The sequence below is a fragment of the Pipistrellus hanaki genome, assembly GCF_964339955.1.
Source record: "Pipistrellus hanaki genome assembly, chromosome: 3".
Lineage (NCBI taxonomy): Eukaryota > Metazoa > Chordata > Mammalia > Chiroptera > Vespertilionidae > Pipistrellus > Pipistrellus hanaki.
The window spans coordinates 161885077-161909701 of NC_140505.1; the positions used below are offsets into that span (position 1 = coordinate 161885077).

Sequence of the window (24625 nt, forward strand, 5' to 3'; positions counted from 1 at the left end):
ACTTTGGCAGCTAAAGCAACATCTATAAAACACCATTTGCTCCATTTCTTCCCTCACTTCCTCTAAGTGAAAGTAGGTACCTTCATGGTTATACATGACTGGGAGCATCCTCTGAGCTAATGAGTAACATGCAATACTGGCCTTCTAATACATTGCTATCAACAACCTAACAGAACTATAATGGTGTCCCATAAAATGAAAGTGCTACATAAATTGTGCAGTATTTTACCAGCCAAATCCAAAGAAAAACACAAGTTTCACTTGGGTACTGTTTTTTTTTTTTTTTTCAGTAGTTATAAATGACAACTCTTAGACATGGATTGCGCTACAGGCAAAGCTGTGAAACACACACACACTTCCGCTATATCACCCAAAACTCCTTAGCACTTTGTCTTGGCATACTCATTCTTTTTTTTTTTTTTTTTCCTCATTCATTTTTAGCTCCACTACCCCAGCTCTTGTGATTTGCTCTGATTATTTAGAATGCACTAGCTTCCCTTAAAGACAAAATAACCTCAGTCAGACAACCTATCTGGACTTCTACTTTCTTGGAATATAATTCAGACCTGGACTCTTTAGCCAAAACAACTTACTGTTGTTTATCTGACAAATTTATACTGAGACATTGACAAGTTACTAGATTATTTGTTTTCATAACAAATACACCTGAAGCATATTGGGGGGGAGACGGAAATTAAAGTGCCTTCCTCTAAGTGACCACTGGTGGAACATGGGGGAGAGAAAAGCAGTTTAGGAGTTGGCTATATATCCCATCTACTCTCCACATATATATTCACCTATGCAAACACCTACTAAGAGGAAAACAAGGAATGGCAAATAAGAATCCTAGTTGTCAGGGTTCATTTAGTTCACTAATTTAATGGATATGGTCCCCACTTCCAAGAAGCTTATAGATTGCTCAGCTACCTGTCAGTCTTGAAGTCAAAGGCTCTATAACTCATTCAGAAATTAACCGTGTAAACACAAATACGTTTTTTAAAAACTCGTTAATTTAAGAAATAAATAAGCATACTAGAATATAAACTCCATGAGGGCAAGGACCTCCAGTTGGCAACTATAAACTCAGTGTCTTGCACTGAGCTCAATAAATATTTGGTGAATAAATACTAGTGTTATATTCTTGCAATAACAAAATCTATCTTAGCTCATTTTTTCCCTTTGACAAAATAGGAATAACAATATTCATTAGTAAGATTTTTTTTTTAATTTATCTTTATTGAAAGTATTACGGCCCTAGCTGGTTTGGCTCAGTGCAAAGAGCATCAGCCAGCAGGTGAAAGGGTCCCAGGGCAATCTGGGGCAAGGGCATGTACTTTGCAGGCTCCTCCCTGGCTCTAATCAGGGTGCGATGCAGGAGGCAACCAATCGATATGTTTCTCTCACATCAATGTTTCTCTCTGTCTTTCCCTCTCTCTTCCACTCCCTCTAAAAATCAATGGGAAAATATCCCCTGATAAGGACTTTTTTTTTTTTTAAGTATTACAGATGTCTCTTCCCCCATTATATCGATATTTACAATGTAAATATCTGTAATATAAATATCTAAGACCATCAGAAAACACAGATGTTTACATTATAATTCATAACAGTAGCAAAATTACAGTTATGAAGAAGCAACAAAAATAATTTTATGGTTGGGGGTCACCACAACATCAGGAACTATATTAAAGGGTCGCGGCATTAGAAATGATGAGAACCACTGAGTTAGGGGGTGATCAGGCTGGCAGGCAGAAGTGCTTAGGGGTAATCAGGAAGGCAGGCAGGCAAGCAGCTGGGAGCCAGCAGTTCTGGAGTGTGAGAAGGATGTCCGACTGCCCATTTAGGCCCAATCCTGCCAAGATCAGGCCTAAACTGGCAGGCGGACATCCCTCGAGGGGTCCCAGATTGGAGAGGGTGCAGGCTTGGCTGAGGGACACACACTCGCGTGCATGAATTTCATGTGCTGGGCCTCTAGTATGTATGTAAGTTCCATGGTTAATCTCTCCCCAACCACATCCATCTAACACTCACCTTCCTGTGAGATTCACCAGTCTGTTCCATGCTTCTATGTCTCTGGATCTATTTTGTTCATCAGTTTATGTTGTTCATTAGATTCCACATATGAGTGAGATCATGTGATATTTATCTTTCTCTGGCTGGCTTATTTCACTTAGCATAATGCTCTCCAGTTTCCTCTATGCTGTCTCACATAGTAATAGATCCTCATTTTTTACAGCTGTATAATATTCCATGGTGTAAATGTACTACAATTTTTTATCTACTCCTCACTAATGGGCACTTGGGCTGTTTCAAGATCTTAGCTATTGTATACTGTGCTGTGAACATAGAGGTTCATTTTCCAGCGTATAAGACGACTTCTGAAACGAAAAAGTCAACCGAAAATTGGGGGTCGTCTTATACGCCGAGTATATCCCGAAAAATGTCTCGATATGCCGCTAAACGAATTTTCTAACTCGATCCCGAAAATCGTCTGGATATGCTGCTAAACGAATTTTCCAACTCGATCCCGCACCAATCACTGCAAGGCTGCTCGGACCGCCTCTCTAACTCAGCCAATCCAAGCAGGCTTTTTATGCATGCAAATTATACATGTTCTGTACCTAAAGCTACACTGTGTTCTAGTAAAAAGCCTGCTCAGATTGGCCAGAGTCAGAGAGGCGGTCTATTTAAAAAAGAACTGGTGTTGCCTCGGAAGTGGGAGGTAGTCTTATACAGCGAATATAGGCCTAAGCATATGTTTTAACTGTAAAATTAAGGGTCATCTTATACGCCGGAAAATACGGTATATTATTTCTGATTGTTGTTCCAGGTTTCTTAGGATATAGTCCTAGAAGTGGGATCACTGAGTCAAATGGCAGTCACATTTTTAAATTTTTTTTTGAAACTTCATACTGTTTTCCACAGTGGCTGCACCAGTCTTTATTTCCTAAGACTTTTATGTAAGATAAGTTAGATGACACATGCAGACGTTCCTAACAAGTCTTTAGAAAACAGTATCTCTCTTCCTCTCTTTCTCTCTCTCTCTCTCTCTCTCTCTCTCTCTCTCTCTCTCTCTCTCTCTTTCTCTCTCTCTCTTTCTCTCCAAGTTATGTCAGGAACAAAAGATGTAACAGAGGGAGAATTCAATCAATCTTCAAGCACTCCTAACAGAAAAGATTCCCTTTGGCACAGACAGCCTGCAACACAGAGGTAATCCGGACCCTATGTATCACCTAGTACAAACTGTGGGATGGGGAAACAGAGTGAAAAAGCAGAGTTGAACAATCTACTTTGAGGAATTAACTTATACATTCACTAATGTATAGGAACTAACTTATACATTCTAAATAGCTAACTAAGGAGGTGGTGAGAAAGGAAAGGACTTGGTCCTAAACTAATTCTAAATATCCCATAATAATCACAATTTGGCATCACGTATGGTATTTGATAACAATTTTGCCAAGGATCCAGAACATTCTGTTTTGTGCCCAGCTCTTACAATGTAATAAACCATTAATCAGTTCTGTGCCCTGGATGGCATTAAAGTGGATCTAACCAACTAAAGAGTTGTTTAAGACTAGTAATCATGAAACATAAAAAACAGAAATGAAGTGGAAAATATTCTCTAGAGTTTTGCCTAACTTTGAAATATGCCTCCATTTCTACCATATGCCAAACAAGTAAGAATTCATTTTCAAGACAACTTAATTGTTATTGGATATATTGTTTTATTAGGTATTGCATCAGACACTAAATTGTGTTCTTTTGTTTGTTTTTATCTTACATAATCTAATCCTTTGTACAAAATCCTACCATACAATATATAAACAGTTTTAATTGTTTCTCCAATAGAAGAAAAAGAAAGTTGTATTGAATTGTTATCTTTTTTCAACTGGTCCCCTTTGTGAATGTGTAAAATATTGAGCCAGAGCTTGATGGTGCAGTCAGTGTCCTCAGAAAAGACTTTTCTCCCAAATGACAGAGCACATTTCGTGGAAAGAACAAACCCCATTAGCACCAGACTTTAAATTTGTGATTAATGGTTGAGGCCATAGTATTTATGATAAAGAAGCATGTTGCTAGTTCTCATCTTGAAAACTGAGAACAGAGGAATATTTTTGGCAAAGTACCTACTGTTTGCCCTTTCGATCTTCCCTCCATTTCTTTCATTATAGACTAGGGAGAGACTATGGTAAGAAATCATTAAGCTATCTGATTCATCATAAAATACATTCACTTGATCATTCAACACACATTAACCACCTATTCTGTCCAGGAACTAGAATGTGAATAAGGTAAGATTGTGTGTGAGAGAGAAAGAGACTAGAAAAGAATTTCTCTACAGCCTTCAAAGTGTGACCATTGTAGGAAAGGAGAATGTGAATGTAGCGAGATCATGAGGGTCAGGAAAGTCATTACAGAAGTGTTGATAATTGGGCTGAATATGAAAGAATCAATTGACTGTTTTTTCAGAAGCAAAGAGGGTAAGGGGAGTTACTGAATCAGCAAAAAAAAAGTATTTCAATGACATGAATTGAGATAAGCACACTAACTTTGGGAACAGTGAACAACCTGTCCCCAATAGGTGGAGCTAGGATAGACAGGAAAAGTAACTGAAAAAATGGATTAAGGCCAGAATATAATGTCCTTTATTAACTAATTCATAAACAAATATTTGGGTGAGCACTTAACTGCATGTTAGGAATTATCCTAGGTAAGGCTGGCACAGCAGTAAACTTGGCAGATAAGATCATAACCCTAGATTCTAGCATATGACAGGCTAAGGAGTTTGGACCTTAATCTAAAAGCAACAGAGTTAAGCAGAAAAGGTACTCAAACACATGTAGAAAGGTAACTCTTTGACAAAGTAAAGAATGGACTGGAAAAGAAGAAACTAGACATAGAAAGTTGAATCAGACGAAAACCTCAATAGACCAGATGAGTCCTGCTTCTGTTATATCTTCCATAAAATATGGTCTTTTGTCATTTAATTCTTCATTAAAAATGTATAAAGATTATTCATTCCAAGATATCATTATGACTTGACAGTTCTTACAAAAAACGAGGGTTTGTTCTCTAACCATAACAAATTTCTACACAAAGAACATATTTTTGTTGGATCCACGTCATATTGCACTACTAGCTCCTCTCAGTCATCCTGACTCATTTCCTGGACTTGCAGTTGCTCTTAACTGCAAGAACCTCATTTTGTCCAAAAGAGTTGAGACAGGGCCAAAGAGACAAAAGCCACCTATAAGGGCCCAGTGAATTTAAATTTCCAGAGGACTTCCAAAAGAATAGATTAATAGAATAGACTCCTTGGAGCTACTAGAAAAAAAGGAAATAGGTTTTCCTCCTCTAATCCATCCTTCCTAAGAAAATTAAGACCCCCAGGATCTATAATCTTCCAAACTCTCATATTCATTTCATACATATCCCAGTCTCAAGAATGGCTCAAAGCCTTGAAATTCATGTGAGAGGGCCCTAGAAACATATTGTTTTTTATATAAAACTTCACATTGTACATCTATTATTTCATGTGTTTCCAGCAATGGAATCAGGCAAATCATATATCATCAGACCCATTTTAAATATAAAGAAACTAAAACCAAGAAAAAGCAAGACCTTGACTTAGAGGTATGTACTAGTATTAAAGTCAGAACTGAAATCCAGAACTTTTGACACCTGGACCATGTTCTTTACCTCCATGTCATCTCTTCAGCCAACAACATTGGCTTTCTCCTATTGAATCTACACAGCTAAATAATAATAATTCCTTATCCTCTTAAGATTAATAAATAACCTCTTTTATGTAGACTAGATTTCATGAAGTAATCACTTTTATTTTCTAAAGCTTAGACAAAACTATCTAAAAATAAAATTTCTTCTTCCTTTAAATGATCCCCTTCATCTTTCTCTCCAACCTTGCAGAGAGGTTGACCCCAGTAGAATTCAGGCTATTTTTAGATCAAGAATGATATATCCAAGCAGCAAAAAGAGCCAGTGAGACGCCCAATTCAGTATCCACCCTGGAAATGAACTAAAATGGGAAGCAAGCTGGCTGGTTCACTGTCCCTTCAGATTTATAATAAATTATCTGAGAGAACTTGGTGAATTAGCTATGACTCCCTGCTGGGAATACTTTGCCTCAGCCAGTCTTGGAGCTTACTCTGTTAACCTAGGCCACCTGAAGTTGTTCAAAAATATTACTTTCACATGAAGTCCACACAACTCAGCCACTACTGCCAAAAGCAAGGCCTACAGAACACATTGCTAGGTGTGGTGCTGATGTACTATGTAGTCACATGAGGGAACAGGCAGCATGTGAAAAGAAAAATCGCCTAAGTAGGAGTCAGAAAACCTAGATCCCTACCACTTAGGAGCCACATGACATTGAGGAAGTCACCAGGAAGCTCTAATGGTCCCAGCTGTGAACTGTTCAGGCTTCTCTATCAGCCCCTTTCAGGACTGCCTCTGCCTCAGCCACAGAGAATGCCTTCATCCAGAGTCACACCCTTCCCTGGGTAGCCTGCATATAATGAGTGATCAGGGCTATGGCCCAATGTGAAACATCCCTGACAGGCCTTTCAGCTTCGGATCTGTCCACACGGTCCATAGAGGCTGCTGGACTGGGTCTTCATCACAAATGAACTCCTCCCTGCCCAACCCTGCCTCTTCCACCTCCTGTAGTGACCCCAAGGGATTCCCTAATGCACATCTTTAACAATAAATACTATAGACCATGCGTCTCAGAGAAGCAAATATGCCACACCGATAAATCAATGGCAATGATGCTATTAGTGAACTCCAACAGAACAACACCTCAAATGGAAGCCTCCAAAAAACAGAGTCCTTTTGTTTAGGTTAAAAAATCTTCACAAACCATGCAAGTCACACCAGAGCTATAGGGTTAGGCAAAACTTCTGTTTAGCTCTTAAAGGACAAAAACACAAATACTAATAATCTATAATAATAAAAGCATAATATGCAAATCAACTGAATGGCCAAATAGGGGAACAATCATCCAGATGACCTACGGAACAAAGCCAGGGCTGCGAGGGCTGAGCCCCTTGCATGAATTCCATGCACTGGGCCTCTAGTATAAGAATAATATAGGTTTCGAGTGTACAATTCTATTCTATAATCTTATTAACCAATGTTATCCCAATAAAATTAATTTTAAAATAAAACAAAAAAGGTTTGGGATGGGAATGGGGGGATGAGGACAAATATGTGATACCTGAATCAATAAGGAAATTTAAAAATAACACAAAACTAATAAATTTTATATATATATATATATATATATATATATATATATATATATATATAGTCTTCTGCTTCTGTTTCTTCACAATTAAATGGAAGCAATACCTAGATGCAATGGAGTCAGCAATGTGTTTCCTCTCACACAGCAGCTCTACCTCCCTCTCTACAGTCCTATCATATGTGGTCCAGTACTACCTGCAGCACCTAAAACCTTCCTGCTCTCTCACTCCCTCTTTCATATCAATGGGGAAGTAAAATGATGCTGAAACCCTGTAACTATCTCAGACAGTTACTGAAATTATGTTTTTCATTTAACTGATTCTTATAGTGGGCCCTGTCATCAGCAATTAGAAACCCTTTCAGGACTAAAAGACACCGTATTCCCCACTGGCTATAAACGCCAGTGGCAGGTAGTGCTCAGCTCTCGTCCCTCTCTAGGAATTGACTTCAGCTGAAGAAAGAGCATCACCAGGAACACAAGTCCATAAAATGACTCGTCAGTACACAAGTTTCATGTCCCTCTCACCTCAGTGGCGAAGCTTGCTGGGGGTCTATAGAGACTGCATTACAGCCCATCACTTCTTCCTTACCTTCCCCAAGAAATGTTGCCCCGCCCCAAATATCCCCTAATAAGATTCCTACCTACAAATATCTAGTTTATCTCGCCATGCTCTAACTTGAAACTAGTGCCAGCGTCTGCTTCAGTATAAGGAAACTGTAAAAATCTTAGAAGAAAACATAGGCAGTAAAATCTCAGACATCTCTCATAGCAATATTTTTGCCAATATATAGCCTAAGGCTGTGGTCGGCAAACTGCAGCTCGAAAGCCACATGTGGCTCTTTGGTCCCTTGAGTGTGGCTCTTCCACAAAATACCACGGCCTGGGAGAGTCTATTTTGAAGAAGTGGCATTAGAAGAAGTTTAAGTTTAAAAATTTGGCTCTCAAAAGAAATTTCAATCGTTGTACTGTTGATATTTGGCTCTGTTGACTAATGAGTTTGCCGACCACTGTCCTACGGCAAGGGAAACAAAGGGAAAAATACATAAACAGAACTACATCAAACCAAAAAGCTTCTGCACAGCAAAAGAAACATCAACAAATGAAAAGGGAACCCACTGCTTGGGAGAAGATATTCACCAATGTTACATGTGATAATGGGTTAATTTTAAGAACATACAACTTAACACCAGGAAAACAAACAATCCAATTAAAAAATGGGCAAAGAACCTGAACAGAAACTTCTCCAAAGAGGACATAAAGATGGCCAATAGACATATGAAATATTGCTCCCAGTCACTAGTCATCACAGAAATGCAAATTAAAACCACTTGAGATATCACCTCACACCTGTCAGAATGGATATCATCAATCAATCCACAAATGACAAGTGTTAGCAAGGATGTGGCAAACCCTAGTGCACTGTTAGTGGGATTGCAGACTGGTGCAGCCACTGTGAAAATCAATATGAAGTTTCCTCAAAAAGTTCAAGATGGAATTGCTTTTTGACCCAGTGATCCCACTTCTGGGAATATATCCTAAGACTCCTAAAATACCAATCAGAAAGAAGAATGCATCCCTATGTTCATAGCAGCGTTCTTTACAATAGCCAAGATCTAGAAACAGCCCAAATGCCCTTCGGTGATGGGATTAAAAAAAAAAAAGCTGTGGTACATTTTGCACAATGGAATACTCAGCCAAAAGAAAGAAATTTTCCTTTTACAATAGCATGGATAGGCCTGGAGATGATTATGCTAACTGAAATAAGCCAGTCTGAGAAAGACAAATACCATTTAATCTCATTTATATGCGAATCTAATGAACAAAATAAACTGATGAGAAAAATAGAAACTGAGACCTAGAACAGACTGACAGCTGTCAGAGGGAAGCGAAAAGAGGGTCCTGATGAAAGAAGGTGAAAGGATTAGCCAAAGAACATATATGCATAACCCACAGACAATAGTGTGGTGATGGCCAGAGGGAGGGGGAGCAAGGCTGGGTGGAAGTGGGCAAAGGGAAGGAAATGGGGACATCTGTTCCAGCGTCAACAATAAATAAAGCTATTTAAAAAAAGTAAATGTTAGTTCCCTAGACAGAGTGACACCAAAGGAAATCACTAGAAAATCCTGAACCACATTGTATGTAGAAATTCTACCAAAGGTTTTTCTTGGTTTCTTTTTGGAATCTATGCATTTTAACTAAAATAGTTGCATTCTCCTTTAATTTTTAAAGCGATGACTGTGTGCTTACTTCAGCAGCACATGTACTAAAATTACTAGAACAATACAGAGAAGATTAGCATATTGCCAAGAAAGCAGTATGCAAGAAGAGCAAACATCATCCTCTCAAGAATAGTTGACGCTAATCATCAGGAGGAGGTAGGGCAGGGAGGACTATGGCACCCAGATAACCCATTTTGGAATCTCTGAGTATTTTTTTGCCCAAATTAGGATGTCAACTGCTAAATGTAGCAGCTGTAGAATTAACAGGGCCTGGTGACCAGGAGGTCAATATCTCAGAGATGTGGCTCTGGGTACCTACTAAGATAAGCTATCTAGACCAGAAGAGAGACAAGCTGAAAGGGAGGGGAACACATAATAGATAGAGAGGATGCAAAAAACTGAAAATGGAACTCCCATTTGACCCAGTAATCCCACTCCTAGGATTATATCCCAAGAAACTAGAAACACCAATCAGAAAGGATATGTGCACCCCTATGCTTATAGCAGCACAATCTACAATAGCTAAGATTTGGAAACAGCCTAGGTGCCCGTCAGCAGATGATTGGATCAAAAAACTATGGTACATCTACACAATGGAATAGTATGCTGCCATAAAAAAAGAAGGAATTCTCATCATTTGCAGCAACTTGGCTGGAATTGGAGAACATCATGCTGAGTGAAATGAGCCAGTCAATGAAAGAGAAACACCACATGACCTCACTCATTTATGGATAATAAAGAACATTATAAACTGATGAAACAAAAGATAGATATAGAGACAGTAAAGCAACAAGCAGACTGTCAAATTACAGTGGGGAGGGAAGGGAGATCTGGGGGAGATAAGAGATCAACCGATGGACTTGTATACATGCATATAAGTACAACCAATGGACACAAAACTCTGGGGAGGGAGGGGATATATGGGGGGGGGGCAGCGCGATGGTAAGATATGTACACAGATAATTTAATATAAATAAATAAATAAATAAAATAGAGAGGATAAAGTTGATTACTATCAATTGCTACTCAGGTTCAGCTCAGTAATAGAAACCATGGCTTATTCCACTAACTTTCCTTTTGTAAACTTCCCCCATAAAAAGCGGTCCAACAGAATCCCAATGGACCAACTCCCAGAAGTTACATAAAAAAGTGGACTTGAGCAGTAAACTGACGTAGATACTGTAATGTGGAGTCCAGCCCCTTCAGAACTGAAGACTTCCTTCCGCTGCTACAGAAGTATTGTTAACTAACAGCTTTCAGCTGTCAGGCCTTTCTAGAAATTGCCCTCAACTAAAGAGAGCCTCCTTGCCGAAGCTGGTTTGGCTCAGTGGTAGAGCATCGGTCTGTGGACTGAAGAGTCCCAGGTTTGATTCCAGTCAAGGGCATGTACCTTGGTTGCGGGCACATCCCCGGTAGAGGGTGTGCAAGAGGCAGCTGGTTGATGTTTCCCTCTCATCGATGTTTCTAGCTCTCTATCTCTCTCCCCTCCTCTCTGTAAAAAATCAATAAAGTATATTTTTTTTAGTTAAAAATAAAAAATAAAGAAAGCCTCCTTGCCTAAGTCCTCTTACCAGGGGCTGCCTGCATCAATGATAGATCAACATGGGGTTATAACAACCTGGCCCCCTCACCTCCATGCAGGACAGCTCCGCAGGGCACCAACTGGGGTTAGCAGTGGCCTCTGTTGAGATTGCATCACAGCGATTAGCTCCTTTTGCCAGATCTTGCCTCCTCTTCCCACACAGGTATTAATTAAAGAGCACTCACTGGAGTGCCCTCAGCGATCCCAGAACAACCCCAGGGACACCCCTCCTCCCAGCCTCCGGCCACTCTCCTTCATCTTATCCAGTCACCCCCTCAGAACCACCTCCAGGACCAGCCAACACACCGGTTCTTTCTACCTTAACTCCTTATTGCCGAACAGCCATGAGTTCCCAAATGCGTCAGAATTATTCCACCCAGGTGGAGGCTTCGGTCACCGGCCTGGCCAGCTGGTACTGTGGGCATTGCTCCCCACCCACCCCCACCCCCACACCTCTCTCTATTTTCCCCTGATAAGGCTCTCGAGGGCGGGGGCCGCTTCTTTCACGATTTGGTGGAGAAGCAGCTCTTAAAGTTGCAAAAACAGCACTGTGGCCACATTCTCTTCCAGGACATGCTGAGGCCTCTCAGGATGAGGGGGCAAACTCAGGGCTATGGAAGCCGCCTGGCCTTGGAGAGGGGCCTGAACCAGGCCCTTTGGGAGCTGCAGGCCCTGGGTTCTGCCCGCACAGGCCCTCATCCTGTGGTTCCTGCAGAACCACTTCCGGGGTGAGGGGGTGAAACTCATCTAGGAGATGGGTGACACCTGACTCACCTCAGCGGGCTGGCTGGCCCCCAGGCTGGGCTGGGCGGGTATCTCTTCCAAAGACTCACCCTCAAGTGCAACCAGGAGCCTTTGGAGCCCAGAGGCCTTTGAGGGGCCCCTCTGCATCCCCTGGAGTCTGGCTTTACCTGAGCCTCTTCCCAAAACTGCTAGTCATTCCTTTAACCACCCTGAAGCCCTCCCCCATGCATCGGACCAAATGAAACAATAAAGCTTTTTAAAAATATATTTTTTTATTGATTTTTTACAGAGAGGAAGGGAGAGGGATAGTTAGAAACATCGATGAGAGAGAAACATCAATCAGCTGCCTCCTGCACACCCCCTACTGGGGATGTTCCCGCAACCAAAGCACATGCCCTTGACCAGAATCAAACCTGGGTCCCTTCAGTCCGCAGGCTGATGCTCTATCCACTGAGCCAAACCGGCTTGGGCAAAACAATGAAGCAATGAAGTTTTTTGCAGGGAAAAAAAAAAAGAGCACTCACTCGATAAACTTCTGGCTTGCAAATTTCTGTCTTATAGTTTGCTCTCTGGGAAACCTGACTTGCAACATTTATAATCCTTACTAATAAAAGGCTAAATAGTCATCACTCCATCAGGCATGATGCCCTCACCCCGTCACAAGATGGCTTCGAGCACACATAGGTGAGTGTGTCTGGGCTTGACGCTGCATGAGGAGTCCCACCTCCTCCCAGCTCCACACCTGACCAGGCCTGGGGGTCCAAGGCCGAGACCCAGGCCCAGGCAAGATGCTGATGGCATGGCGATGGCTGCTGTGAGGGCCGGGCAGGGCCAAGGTTGGCAGTGGCAGCAGCAGCAGTGTGATGGGGGCATCATCTTCTCCTGATCGGCCTAGTCACCCTCTTCAGCAGGAGGCCAGAGGCAGTAGCAGTGAGGGGGTAATGGAGGTGATGGCTGATGAGCTGATGGCCTCCTTCCCATGATGAGCTGATGGCCACCACTGTGGCTGTGGGGAGTGGGCCTAAGCTGTCAGTAGGACATTCCCGTTTGTGAGAGGGGGAAGGCAGGGCTGATGGACCCATGCACGAGTTTTGAAAAAAATAATAGAAATAAGTGTCAGACAACGCTGCATTTTAAGCTGTTTAGCTATAAATTATTGTTATTTTAGCTCGTCTCATAATCCTGCTAACTTGTGTTTTAACCATCCCTAATTAACTTATTATCAAACATCCCCAAAGAAAGTTCAAAAACTCTTTGTACATTTTTCAAGATTCTACAGTCTACTCATACCACCTTTAATTTCAATAAATGATCTCACTTCACTGAAGTCAAGGCTAAATATTATTTTCCTTAATCTCCTTTCTCTCACTTCTAAATTACTTAGTGTGCTTACATATACTTCTTTCCTTTTTTCCTTTCTCAGATAATAAAGTTTCTCTTTCCATACCAAGGTTAAATCTTACTACTTAGTTCTTTACCCTGTGGTTTCCTGAACAAAACAATATTTCATCAAAGTATTTTATCTCTCCATCTGAAGGTTTCCTTCCTTTGGGTTTATTAATATCCAAAACATTATTCCATCAAGTCTTTAATTTCTCCATACACAAGTTTCTTTCCTTTTAGTCTATAAATACTATTCCTTATTAAAAAAAACACAAAATCTTGAGGTCTATTTTTATTTAACATGCCATCTTTTTTCTCCTCTATTCTTAACTAATAAACAGGGTCAAAATGTATAATTACTGTATCTACTCCATTTTGAGTCCATGCTTCAATAATCTATGATCTGTATTCTATCCACAATACTACTAACATGCCCCTCTGAAGTCCCCACTGACTCCCTAAGTCAGATCCAATGACTTTACCCTAGTCCTTTTCTTTCTCAACCATTCTACAGTATTTTACATCATTTGGCCTTATATGAAAATTCTTTTCTTATTACATTTACCAAGAAGCTGGACCACCCAGGTTCTCAAACTCTTTAACCACATTTTCTCAGTTCTTATAAGCACTTCAAAAGTTCTGTTCTTGATTCTTTTCTCTTCCAACTCTAATATTCCTCTCTTTTAATGATCTCTTTTTTTTGCCACCTTGAACTAAAAAAAATATATGATTCTCAAAATGAAATCACCAAATTAACTTTCTCTTGGGCTCTAAACCCGTTTTTACCACGAAACAACATATTAATTATTAATTTTGAGATAACTACATTTTAGTATGATGTGAATATTTCCATTGCCAGTTTTTTACTGTGCACTTATGCTAAATGTATATTGAATAAAAATCAATATATTTTCAAGATTTATTGAGATGATAACAATAATGTTTTCCTTAGACTATCAGGGAATCTAATATGGCAGTATTATATTAGATTCCCTGACAGTCAACTATTTTTATGTTCTTGAAATAAATCATCCTTTTAAATGTGCTAAGCACACTGCTTGATAGGATTTTGTTCAAGGTTCCTAAATCAATATACACAAATGAGATTGACCCACAAGTTTTATTAACTATCTTCATTGGGTTTGAATTAGGGTTATTCTTTTCCTATGCTTTGGAAATTTTTACAGAACATGAAAAGTAACGGTTTCATAACAGTTCCGAGTACTTGCCCATGAAATTCTGAGTTCTGAGTCTGGAAAGTATTTTTTAAGATAGTATTTAAAAACATTACATTTCTTTTATGGTTTCTTATCTACTCTTTTTTTTTTTCTTTCAAGTCAATTTTATTTATTTTCCTTTTTTTATCCCCCCTCCCCCATATCCTCATCAACCTCCTCCTATCCCACTTTCCCTTTGGTAATTGCCCTATCTCCTATGTCAATTTTAGTTAGATAAATGCAAAAACATCTTTTAAAATACATGATTGAGCTAGCAAGACCAAAAAAAAAAAAGTATAAGAGGCAAAATTTACATGAAGTTAGATGATGGAGCTAGACTGTCCCCAGGTGGCTAAGAAATTGGATTATAAGGAGACTCACTCACTAGGGAAAGAACACAAAGCCTGGATTCTTTATAAAATAGAGAATCAGAACAAAAAAATCCTAAGTAAGGCATAAGTGACTGAGTAGGGGGAAAGTGTTACAGGAAGGTACATTAGGTATGCTACTATTGTCTTGGCTATGGGAAAAGGGAGATAGAAATCATAATTTTAATCATAGATCTTCCCTTGTGTAGATTCAGGAATGGAATTTATATTACCTCTGTCACTGGAAAAATGTCAAACTAAAATTAAGTTAAAGTAGTCCTGGGCCACTGTGCCCCCGCTCATTTGGCAAAAGCAAGCACATGTTATTCCTGGAGAAACACATGTAAATCCACATTTCAATTTCCAAATCTAAAATTTCAAGGTTAGATCAACAATGAAAATGATCAAAGAAAAGGAAGAACAAGCAATTATAAATAAAATATATCAGTAATTATACTAAATATTAAATGGAATGAGCTATTCTTTTAAAAGATAAAATCAGCCATTTGCTATTGTAGATGTATGAATGTCCAAACCTACAGAGAATTTTTATGAGTTTGTTTTAGCCAAGCTGACAATACATGCCAGAGAGCGAGATCTCAAATGCTCCCAAGAATGATAATTTTGCAGCTTCTTTGATATATATATATAGATAGATAGATAGATAGATAGATAGATAGATAGATAGATAGATAGATATAGATAGATAGATATATATATAGATATATATTATTGATTTTTACAGAGAGGAAGGGAGAGGGATAGAGAGTTAGAAACATAGATGAGAGAGAAGCATCGACCAGCTGCCTCTTGCACACTCCCCACTGGGGATGTGCCCGCAACTAATGTACATGCCCTTGACCAGAATCAAACCTGGGACCCTTCAGTCCGCAGGCTGACACTCTATTCACTGAGCCAAATTGGTTTCGGCTGTAGCTTCTTTTATGCATTTGAAATTAAGGAGGAAATGTATATGGAGGTGAGAGAACACACAGTAGGTTTGGATTTCAGAATAGTTAACATAACCCTAAACATTGGAGCCCTTTGTGGACAATACCTTGAGGCCACATACTGATAGACCATCTTGCCTTCTGGGAACATCCACAGAACAGTCACTTAGATGAACATCACAGCTTTCAATAGATAAATTATCTATTTAAATGTTTATAAAAACAGTTCTCTCTTTTGCTGCTAATAAATGAAAACACTATACCAGTATCTTCTATATAAAATTCATTAAGGAATATCATTATAGAAAGATTCAACTAAGTATATGAAAATGTATCTCACTGTGACCTAAATTGGGTTGTTCTATGAGAAAATATACTTTCATTTTTGTTCTGAGCTCATCTCTGTAGAAAAAGATTGAATATCATTAAGAAAAACAGTTCTGCTCTCCCAATTAGAGTCCCAGAGGAGTATGACTGTGTGAACTGTCCAGGACAGTGGTCGGCAAACTCATTAGTCAGCAGAGCCAAATATCAACAGTACAACGATTGAAATTTCTTTTGAGAGCCAAATTTTTTAAACGTAAACTTCTTCTAACGCCACTTTTTCAAAATAGACTCACCCAGGCCGTGGTATTTTGCGGAAGAGCCACACTCAAAAGGGGCTAAAAAGCTACATGTGGCTCATGAGCCGCAGTTTGCCAACCACGGGCTAGGGCATAAAGTGGGAGAGAGAAAGACCACCTCATGCTGTCAGAGAGAAAGACAGAGAGAAAGAGAAAGAGAATTTCTGTAGCATCCCTTACACTTGAGATTGACCATAGTTAATTTTTTTTAACACATAGGGATAATATCACAGCATTATTCACTTTTTACTAGAGACCCAGCAAAGGTCATGTCCTAATCCAAGAATCATCCGCTAAAAATCACAGCTAAATTCTCTCAAGCCTTATTTAAGCAATCCCACTGAAATAATTGTCCTCTCTTCTGAAGATGAAAATTCCTCATCTGCCTCTTGCATCATAGATTCTTCCAGACTATCTAGTTAAACTTCTGTGTGTAGGAAACCCCCTGCAGAAGCAATAGGTCATCCATACTCTCCTTGAATAGCCTCAAATGATGGAAAACTCAATATTACTTCCTGCAGTAACTGTGTTTTGTAGGGGCGGCTCTGTAGGAATTTTTTCTTGGATGGCTCACAGAGAGCCTCAGAATGTTTGCTTCATGTTGCATGGGTTATTAGACACGTTCACCTCCACAGTAGTTATCATTAACCTCTCATTCATTCCATTTTACTTGTCTAACATCCTATTGAATCAGGGAAGTTAGGGAAATGGGCCATTTACCCCAGCACTTTCTGCAGGCTCTCATACTCCATAGAACCTTGATCTTCGGTCATTAAAAACACAAAACGCAAAAATGATGGCATAGGCATGTACTGGTAAGATTATCAAATTTTTATCACCTGTAAAGTATTTTCTGTTAGTCATTTTCGAGCGATCTGCACACTGGTTTTGATATCATTGTCATTTAACTCGTTATAAATTACTGCAAAGGAACAAAAAGGCCACATAGTATAGGCATGCCATTTGTGCAGCTTCGCCAGGAAGCTGCGGTTTCACACACCCCAGAAAGCCACTGGTCTATTCCCCCCAGATGGCTGAGGGGAAGGGACAGGACAGGGGAAGAACAGACACAAGCCCAGGGAAGTCTGGGTGACTTAGGGAATATACCTGCCTGTCAGTCACCCCTAGGAGCACATCACTGGCTAGAGTAGGTGTGGCCACTGCTAGCACAGGAAGATTTGAAATATTTAATCTTCTAAACAAAGGAGCTTGCTCTCTTGCTCTTGCTTTCTGGGCACTTTTGCCTTTTATGCTCCTTGTTTCTCAGGGTCTCTCACACTCCTGCTCTCCTGGATTGGCCACATGGTCCACAGTCACGTGGATCCCACACATAATGGACTAATGGACTGCAACTAGCCTGATGCTATATGGACCCAACTCCACCATGGAAGGGAAACTTTGGGTGCTGGCTCTGCCTTTTTTTTTTTTTTTAATTTCAGAGAGGAAGAAGGAGAGAGAGAGAGACAGAAACGTCAATGATGAGAGAGAATCATTGACCTGCTGTCTCCTGCATGCTCCACACTGGGAATCTCGAGCCTGCAACCCGACCAACCAGGAATTAAACTGTGACCTCCTGGGTTGGCTCTGCTTTTGGCTCTGCTGAATCCCCAGATGCACATCTTCCAGGACTGGATTAAGGAAAATATACCTGGCACTGACCTGTCATTGGATGCTACACCCAGGAAGGGATCATCAACTTGGCAAGGTGGCTTTTTCTTCAGCTGAGAGCTTAATAAGTTCTAATGGGGTTCTAGGCACACCTCATAATATCCAGTTCACCCTCTTTCACAGGAAAACAAGATGGGAAGAGTTAGGTCAGAGCATTTCTCAGTAGAGAACCAGCAGTTTTTAAATTGCCAAAAAGAACATGTTATTGTCTCTCAGTTCCTCCCATTTCAAGCACTGGATATTTATGGAATGATTCATCACTTAAAAGCAGCATGAATTTATCTGTGGAATTATTTCGAAATGCCTTAAATGGCGCTTTTATGGACTCTTTGTGTTTATAGTTTTGATCAATAGCATAAACTGCCTTCAAACTGGTCATTTAAGAGATTTTGTCAAAAAAAAAAAAAAGGAGATTTTTGTCATTCATACATGTATTTCTCCCTTAATAATATTTATTTGGAAAGAGGAAGGAGAATTCCTGAGTTTTATGATGATCACACACTATAGCCCTTACTGAGAGGGTTGTAATGAATAATCATTACAATTTCTCCGGAGCCAGGAAATGGCCCCTTTTCCTAACTTCCCTGATTCAATAGGAACATTAGACAAGTAAAAGATGTGAGATCATATCTTGGCACCTCCAAGTCAAATGGGGAGGGGAGGTCCCTTCAGAGGTACAACCAGCTATAAGATGGGGCTGTAGATCAAATGCTAAGTACCACATTTAGAGTCAAACACCCTTAGCCTGAATTCTGCCACTGCTGCTCTTAGCTTCTGATATTGAACATTTCACTGAGTCCCAGTTTGCTTGACTAATAAAAATAGGGGTGGCATTGCCTCCATCAAAAGTGTCATAATAATGGCACAGAAAGATATAACTTAAGGACTCTGTACACACATGAAGTCATCACCCCTGTCATGCAGTCCTTCATCATTTTATTTCTCTGCACTATTTCATAACCAGCACATAGAACTTGAGACATGCCCTAGCTGGGTTTGCTCAGTGGATAGAGCATTGGCCTGCAGGCTGAAGGGTCCCGGGTTCAATTCCAGTCAAGGGCACATGCCTGGGTTGCAGGCTCCATCTCTAGTAGGGGGCTTGCAGGAGGCAATCAATCAATGATTCTCTCTCATCATTGATGTTCCTATCTTTCTCTCTCTCTCTCTTCCTCTCTGAAATCAATAGAAATTTTTTTTTAGAAAAAAGAACTTGAGACAGGCATTTTCTTAAGTCTCTGATTTAGACACATCACAAATGTTGCATATGGTAATAAAAACTACCAAGTACCATGTGCCATGTACTGTGGGAAACATTTTACATGCATTACCTAATTCAATTACTCAAACAACTCTACAAAGTGGATCCTTGTATATTTCCATTTAACAAATGATGAAACTGAAGCTTAAAGGGGTGTGAGACACAATGAGTAAAAGCAAAGCCTTTATCTGCTCCCTTTCTTGTTATTTGTTTGTTCGTTTTTTGTATTATTCAAAATTTACTGAGCATGTTTAGTTCTTTTTTAAAAAATTTTATTGAATTTATGGGGGTGACTTTGGTTAATAAAATTACATAGGTTTCAGTTATACATTCTATAATACATCATCTGTATATCGTATATTTACCACTGAAAGTCAAGTCTCCTGTCACCATTTATCCCCCCTTCACCCTCTTCTCTCTCTCCTCACCCCCTTTTTCTCTGATAATCATCCTAATGTTGTATCTATGAGTTTTTCCTGGTTTTTGTTGGGGTTTTTGGCTTAATTTCTTACCTTTTTCACCCAGACCCATAACCTCCCTCCCCTCTAACAGCTGTCAGTCTGTTTTCTGTATTTATGACTCTGTTTCTATTTTGGTTTTTTATTTTGTTCACTAGATTCTACCTGTAAGTGAGATCATATGGTATTTGTCTTTCTCTGAGTGGCTTATTTCACTTAGCATAATGCTCTTCAGGTCCATCCAAGCTATTGCAAAAGGTAAGATCTCCTTTTTTATGACTCAGTAGTATTCTATTGTGTGAATGTACCACAGTTATTCTATCCACTCATCTACTGATGGGAACTTGGGCTGCTTCCAAAACTTGGCTATTGTAAATAATTCTGCAATGAACACTAAGGGTGCATACATTCTTTCAAATTAGTGTTTTGGGTTTCTTTGGCTATATTCCCAGAAATTGAATTGCTGGGTCATAATGCAGTTCCACTTTTAATTCTTTGTGGTAACTCCATATTGCTTTTCACAGTGGCTGGACAATCTGCATTCCCACCAATAGAACATAAGGGTTCCCTTTTCTGCACATCTTCGCCAACACTCGTTGTTCTGTGACTTATTGATGATAGCCGTCCTGACAAGTAGGAGGTGATATCTCATTGTGGTTTTAATTTGCATTTCTCTGGTGATTAGTGGCATTGAGCATCTTTTCACATGTCTATTGGGGATCCTGGACCTGGGCAATGCAAAAAAAAAGGCAATAAAACAATAACAGGTATAAAATAAAAGATCTGAGCTTTTGAAAGGAAAAAATGGAACTGTAAATCTTTCATTATTGATCAATAACATGATAGTGTGTGCAGAGAATCCAAAAGATTACAGACTATTGGACTTTAAAAAAATCCTTAAATTCAAAGTCAAAATACAAAAAATCAATTATAATGGTATATGCTGGAATCAAACAAATAAAATTAAAATTTTTAAATAGCATTTTAAAAAGCATCTATTACTTAAGAATGAATCCGCTGAGTGCTGCGCAATACTAAAAAAACTAAAAAAGATCAGAAGAGATATGTCATATTCATATTTTGGAAGATTCAATGTTGTAAAAATAGCAAATTCCCTAAAATTGACCTATGGATTAAAAAAATACCAATCAGCTGGAAAGTTTTTAAGGAACTTAACAGGCTGATTTAAATATTCAAAGAATCCACTTGATTTGTGACTAATTTAAGACACAATAACTTAGTGGATGTTGCTGGGCCACTGGATATACATACATGAAATATTTGAATCCTAATTCTCTACTTATACCATATGCAAATATAAGTTGCAGATGTGTTGTAGATCTAACTGTGGAAGCTAAAACGTTAGTGCCTCTAAAATAAATCATAGGAGAATATTTTTATGATATTTGGATTAAAAAAAGAATTCTTAAACAGAATACAGAAAGCACTAACCATAAATGTAACAAAATTGATAAATTGTACTATATAAAAATTAAGAATGTCAAGGAGTAAAAAGTAAAGCTCCCTGGTGGAAGAAGTTCACAGTACATCTTACTGACAAAAGGCCCATATTCCATATCAAGAAAACTTTCAGAGTCAATAAGAAAAAGACAGACAATCCAATAGAAAAACTGGGTAAAAAATTTGAACAAGCACTGTGCAAAAGTGGATATCTGAAGAGTCGATAAACATATCTAAAGGTGCTCAACTTCTTTAGTTGAAACACGAATTAAAACCACTGTGAGACACTACTATCGCCTGCCATTATGGCTAGAAATAAAAATGAATGAGAATACCAAGTATTGGCAACGATGAGAAGCAAGTGGAACAGAAGTCACATAAAACCACTTTGGAAAAACTAGTCAGCAGTTTCCACTCAAAGATGATTACCATATGCCCCAGAAGTTCCACTGTGAGGTAGGTACAAGAAGAAATGTTCCCTACAAGACACTCACAAGAATGCTCATGGTAGCATTGTTAGTATTGTGGACTTTTCATGCAACAGAATACTATAGAGAACTGAGAATGTACAAAGTATTGTTACATACAACAACAGAGATAAATCTCATAAACTATCTTCAGCTAATAACAAAGTCAGAGGATTCTGAATGATTACATTAATATAAATTTCAGAAGTAGGTAAAACTCCTCAACAGCTTAGAAATCAGGTTGGTGGTTACATTTGGGACTGCTGTGCCTAGAGGTTTATACCAGGGAGGTCTATGATTTCCTGGGGATAGTCCATTTCAGAGTCTGGGTACAACTGCCTTCACTTTGTCGAAATTAACTGAGCTCTGCATTATGGTCTGTGCACTTTTATCTATGTATGCTATACTTTGATAAAACGTTTATTTTTTAAAACTCCTGAAACACTCCACAAGACAGAAGCATTCATTTTTCTTTGCCCACCACAAATGAGGAATCTCAAGAACTTCTAGCTCAGATATGAAGCCAACTAAACCATTGCTCATTCACAAACGACAGAGGTCCCAGGCTACAATTTTCCTAAGGCTGATTTATTTGCAAGATTCAACTGCCCCATTTATGAGTATTTTTCCCTTTTTTTTTTTTTTTTTTCTGGCTTTTCTCTTTTGCCATCCTCTTAAATTTGTGTATTGTTTGTGCTTTCCTTACATGGCTCTGATGTTCATCAGATCAGACTTTGTTGAACCTCAAAAATTCATTTTCTATTTTTTTATTGCATTGGTAGCCATAACACAATTGCAGAAAGGCAGTTTGCCATCCAAATCTACCAAGAAAATACAAAAATTAGTTATATAGGTGCTACCCATCTGAATTCTTTTAAAGGTATAGCATTGTTTACTCTGACTGCTGCATTCTTGTCTTAAATTCCCATAATGTTCATTGTGTAATTCAGTGTCCTGCAAAAAAAAAAAGAAAGAAAAATAAATAAATAAAAATTATGTATTGCTATTGCAAATTGGAATAATCGATATTTTTTCCTTTATTCTTCACATTTTATTTTCAAGGTCAAAAACAGCATTAATTCAACTTCACATTTTATTAAATGTTATGTTAATGTTCCAAATTCCCTGTGGCCCAACTCTCATTCTTTCCCCACCTTTGATTAGTCTATTTCATCAGAACCATAGCAACTAAAATTGCCTCAGAACAAAACAAAAAAAAAAAAAGAAAGAATTCAAATTTAGTCATTGACTTTCCAAAGGACATGGTGATGAATACATAAAGCAGCCAGGTGGCAAATCATCACTGGTACACAATGAGCAATGCCAATAACCTCCCAGTGGGGGATTTTATTCATTTACTTACTTTTAATCCTCACCCAAGGATATGTTTTCATGATTTTATAAAGAGAGGAAGGGAGAAGAGAGGGAAAAAAAATATCAATGTGAGAGGGGAAACATGGATTGGCTGCCTTTCACACACTCCCCAACCGGGAACCGAACACAGGCAACCTGAATATGTGCCCTGACCAGGAATCGAACCCATGACCCTTCAGTGCACAGAAAGATGCTCCAACTAACAAAGCCACATCAGTCAGGACTCCATTGGGGTTTTTTACTTTCTCTGTGATTAAGCTGCAATAAAGAACAGCACCTAGCAAAAATCTGGCCTAAGAAAAAAAAATTTTATTTTAATTGAGCTATTTAGATTTAAGCTTCTATTTTTGACAGTTAATAAATGCACATTTGAATCATCTTCTTTTAAAAATGGTGCAATTCTGTGACTAAATTTTCTGTTATACCAAGATTTAAAAAACAACATAAAAGCTGGGACCGGTTCGGCTCAGTGGATAGAGCGTCGACCTGCGGACTGAAGGGTCCCGGGTTCGATCCCGGTCAAGGGCATGTACCTTGGTTGCAGGCACATCCCCAGTGGGGGTGTGCAAGAGGCAGCTGGTCGATGTTTCTCTCTCATCGACGTTTCTAACTCTCTGTCCCTCTCAATTCCTCTCTGTGTAAAATCAATAAAAATATTTTTTAAAATAAATAAATAAATAAATAAATAATAAAAAACAACATAAAAATAAAAACTAATAGATCACAACTTACCATTTCATTCAGAAAAATGAAAAAGAATATTTTAATTTGAAATAGTCATGAATACTTGGTTTAATTCTCTCCCACTACTAAAAAATCTTTACCAATAAAAATATGCAAGCTGTATTGTATTGAGAATACAGTAAAAGCATTATAAAAACGACAGGTAAATAGAAACATATAATGACATACCAACAATTATTTTATTACTGACAATTGTTTATATTACTAACAATTGACAAAAACGCTCCCAAACATGACTATTCCTTTGGAAATGATGATGGTCCTAAAGTAACGTCTTTCTCCCTCTATGTTAGTGATTTCCATGGCAACTCTCCGTCTGCTTCCCAATATTTTCACAGGCTTTTAAAATTAAGTTTATACATGTCAGTGTTTCCAAAATTATCTGTGTGTTTGTATAAACCATATGGCTCTTTGACAAAGTTGGTTATGCCAATAATATTAGAGAAATATTTAAATGTCATGCCTGTTTTTGAAGGGGAAAAAATGGTGTAAAATCAAAATGAAGTTGGAACAGGAAGTACTATTTCTCCAAATTTATCCATAATCAATGCTTATGCCAATGACCACAGACTTCTCTTTAGTTTCTAGATCAGAAAGTAATTTAAATTATAAAAAGAAATATTCTATGCAGAATATACTTGAGTTTATCCAATCCTTGAAGGCTATAGGAAATACACAGACTTTTCTATGTAACTTCATATTAACAGTCTTTGTTATATGAATTCGACAAATTTTACTAAGGATCATGCAAAAGGATAACTAAGGTGTCCCTTAAGAAAACAAAACATTAAAAGGCAACGGGGAGTTAGAAGTCTAACAAATTTGGAACTTCTTTTCTT

General features: G+C 38.7%; 1 long non-coding RNA gene across 1 annotated transcript in view; it reads right to left on the reverse strand.

The window, feature by feature from the left end:
• LOC311619184 overlaps window positions 1-18161 on the reverse strand; it is an 86542-nt gene extending 68381 nt beyond the window's left edge. The window contains exon 1 of the long non-coding RNA XR_014794454.1: window positions 18016-18161. This is a non-coding gene — a long non-coding RNA (uncharacterized lncRNA). The remainder of the gene's footprint in view (window positions 1-18015) is intronic.
• Between the last annotated feature and the right edge of the window lie 6464 nt (window positions 18162-24625).